Consider the following 4522-nt stretch of genomic DNA (forward strand, 5'->3'; position numbering starts at 1 on the left):
AGACGTCGGTTTTAGATATAAAAAAAACTTAGAAAAAATTAAATAATATTATATAATGAATGACAGATTAACCTCTTTAGGTATTTTTTTCTCCAATATATATAATTCATACATGTTTGGGTCTTTAATAGTTAATGTAATACCAAAATCTTTTCTTAGATACTAAATTTTTTATGTGTCTTGTATTTACTAATTTTTTTTGAACTACTATTATATATATATTGAAAAAATTTGGGCCCCTAATTTTTATGGGCCCTGGGCGTACGCCCGACCCGCCCTCCCTCCCCAGGGACGTCCCTGCATGTCGATATTGTTAACTATGTATACGAAATTGATAAATAAAGTTTCTATTTTCTTTTTTTTTAAAAGAATTTGTTAAATATAAGTCTTATATATAGGGCCTAATCGAATGTGAACTGTTTGTTTATGGTAACCGTGAGATTCAATCTCAACCACAAATTAAAGGTTAAATTAAAAAATTAATATTTTTTTGGTAATTTAACTTAAAATATTAACTAAGGGAATTTTAGAGATTTTATAAATATTCTCTCTTTTTTCTTTTCTTTCCTCTCTCCAACGAATCTTATTTGACGAATCTTATTCCAATGAATTTTATGTGAATACAAGATACACACTGTAATACCTAAAAACGATATTCACTGTGATACATAGATATACATACAAGATGCACAATGTGATACCATTTGTAAAGCAATGAAAATAACGAAAATGCACACTATGATACATTTCATGAAACAAAGAAAATACATTGTGATACACATGAAATATTATGAACGTTATCATTATGATACACTTTGATTCACAAATGTCTTTAAAATACGATATATATTAGATAATTGATATACTAGATAAAAAATAATATATATATATATATATATATATATATATATAATGTTTTTTTATGATGGGAAAGCACGAGCACGAGGAGTTGAAAAGAAGCAGGGCACGTCTTGAAATTAGAAAAAGGATAAAGACTGATGAAACCCCAATCCTCATGCTCATGCTCATGCATGGGCATTTGATTCTTCCTCATTTTATGCCCCCTATCACTCCCTTTTTTATTTATTATTTTTATATATAATTAAATGTGAGAAATAATAATTTATTTTTATTATATCAGTTTCTATTTTATGTACATCCTATTTATATCACATTCCCTTTTATAAATATTTAATTTAATATAATATAATATTTGGTTGTAGATTCCAATACTAGATCCAATCATACCCACAATATACATATTTTTTTTATGGTTGGATGAATTATTTTTATTATTATATATTTTGGTTTTACACGTGTTATACTGAAAGTTATCCTTTATTTATTTTGAAGGTATTGATTTGATCTTAACAACATCATAACATAAATTAACCATGAGATTTTCGAAGGTCTAATTAGGGTGATAACGTCTCCACGTTTGCGATCAGTAATTGTAAATCAAAAAGCGTAAAATATTTTCGGCCTAAACAAAGTTAAAGATACTAAAATCAGAATAAGTTTGGAATTTTTTAAGAAATAAAACTAGACTATTTGACTTCTTTGTTTTAGATGGCTTTGTTGACCAGTCAAAAACAGTAGAGGATGGTATGACCTGGCCTTTAGTAATTCCTCAATCTTTTTTTTTGTTAACTATGGGTGTCTCGATCAGGTTGTGCACACCTCAACTAATTTTATGGGTCTTGGAGAACAACCAGGAAATCCCCAGTAATCTTTGAAAACTTGAACCAGTAACCTTTAAGGAAATTTCCAAAAGCTCAAACTTTATTATCAGTTGAGCTTGTATAAAATTATTACAATAAACATCTTTAAGATAGATAGATATATATATATATATATATATATATATATAGATATAGAATTGGGATCATGTGAGACAAAAGGTTTTTCGTGAGACCCGTAAGACCAATTCTCAACCTTTGGATTAGATCTACCATTTGACAATCTAAATATTCATAAACACCACGACTCCACGAGACTTCTCAATAATCACAAAATTGTCACCGTACAACTTTAAACCATTAGATCATTAGCTTATAAAGTTGATCAATAAACATAAATTGGTCTTACGGGTCTCACGAAAAACCTTTGATCTCACGTGAACTCAACCCTATATATATATATATATAATATTTTTAATCTATGTGTTAACACATTGATTAAGAGAGGACCAATAACTTTTCAAACCAAAAAACAACATAATTTCCAAAACCTTTAAATTATTTAAAATCCATGTCTTGGTCAAATATGATTCCTTGATTTGTGGCATAATTTTGCATATCTTTTTTGGAGACAAGTGAAGTAATCTCCATCATGTGATTTTCATTTCCAAAGTCAATTATTATGGCTTACTTTTCCTTGTTTTGAGTATGTGAGTCTTCTAATTCCATGTTCTTGCTCATTTTGTGTGCATGTCATATTAATTTACACATAGAAATCATAACATTTGTGTGTTTTCACTCTCAATTTTGGTAACACATCTATGATGCTTATTTGGATTATCCCTCTGTAAATTTCATAATACTCATAAGCTATAACAGATAATAGAATCAAAATATTACTTACGAACAATTATTTTGTTCATAATCCAACTGTAATCCCAATTCTATCATCGATATCCATACCATATACCTGTTTTTCTAACAATACCCAGGGTATAACCAAAAACCCTGATATATATATATATATATATATATCTGACAAGAATTACTCCCTCCATTCCAAAATAAGTGTCCATAAGTTAAATGTTTGTGTATTATTAAAAGTATTTTTAAAAATAGATACTTATTTTAAAATAAACATTAATAATAACGCGGATAATTATTTCAAGACATAAGTAGTATTATATTTTGTTAGGATGATTGATGGAAGTTATATATTTTTTTTAAGTTTATATTTTTAATTATCACCATTACAAATTAATTAATGATATTCATTTGCTCACCAATAAATATTAATTAATTGGATGGAGAATTTTCCTTCTTGGAATTATTGCTTTATTTATTTAAAAACAAAACATATATATATTTGTGATACAAAAATGACTGACTTAATTGGTTTTTTCTTTTTATAATTATTTTGTATATTTTATATACTCAACCGTAATGTCGTTAATAAGACATTTTTGTGTGATCCATATGTTTAACCAAACAATTTATTCAAAATCTTTTTATTTTTGATATATAGAGAGAAAACTTGGAAATATAAAAGAATCAAATGACTCATTTAAACTAGTAGTTTGAGATGATCTAACTGATGTGATTAAAAATGTGGTTATAACCATATTTTTTTTTCTAAAAATACATATATTTTTCCCTATATAGATGGGTTTCGGTGAAAATTCATTTTTTTATTGGAAAACCATAATAAATACTTTATTAATGAAAAATCATGTAAGTTAACATGTTATTATACATTAATGTATGCTAACTTTTTTAACATCTTTCGTGCTAATATGTGTAGACATTTTTAATAGGTTTTATTTCTCACGCAATTAATATATGAGAGTGGGGTCAATGGAATTCTGAACCCTGAACAATAAGAACAGAAATCTCTTCGTCATCTATGTATATTTTCTAAATTTAACGGTTGATAAAATGTTTTAATATTTTTTTTTTGTTCTTAAAGCTTTTTAATATATATTGAGATTAGGTTAAAAGTGGAACCTTAAAAATGGAGAAAAAAGTTAACCCTCAATCAAATTTGTCATGAATTTTAGGATGAGTCACTCAATAGATTAAAAATCTTGGTTTAGTTTGCAAGTCTATCAGATCTGATAAAGTCAACTATAAGATATTAGTTCTAGTAAACCTAGTGATCATAATTGTGGTGAACGTTTGGAGTCAAATTCAAGATAAATGAATTATTTCATTACATCCTTAAGTTTTAACAACTATATCATAACCTTAAACTTGAAAATCTTAGGTGTTGTTTACCAAACGCTTATCCAAGTACCAAGTCACATTACCTTATCGAATGAATATGACAAGGACTAAGAATCTTACCCGGTAAGAGCGAGACAAGGACCAAGAATCTTACCCGGTAAGTGAGGACGACGATTCTTATCACGGTAAGCACTTATCAGGTAAATTGTTGCGTACGATATCATTTTGATGAACTAAAATCTTACCAGGTAAAAAAAAATGGTAGTGTAAATTTTTACCGATAAGCACTTATCGCTGGTAACTTCTTTTACAAAGTATCAAACAAAAGTGTATCTAATGTTATTACACATGATAACTCGTATTTATTGGGTTATTTATTTTTTACGCATAAATTAAAATCTTTTATTTTGTTCTTGGTGATAAGTATCTTTCGTCTTTAATTAATAATTAAAGTCAAACATTATAGTTTTTATTTAAAAAAGCTTAAAACCAGAATACTATAACGTGTTGAGATAACTAGAAATATACTTTAATTAATTAATCAGATTTAACACACCAACAATCAATATATTATTATTTATTTATTTTAGTACTTATTTATTAAATTTTCAGACCAATAA

This window comes from Cynara cardunculus (genome assembly GCF_001531365.2).
Source record: "Cynara cardunculus var. scolymus isolate 2C chromosome LG 15, CcrdV1, whole genome shotgun sequence".
In the NCBI taxonomy this organism is placed as follows: Eukaryota; Viridiplantae; Streptophyta; class Magnoliopsida; order Asterales; family Asteraceae; genus Cynara; species Cynara cardunculus.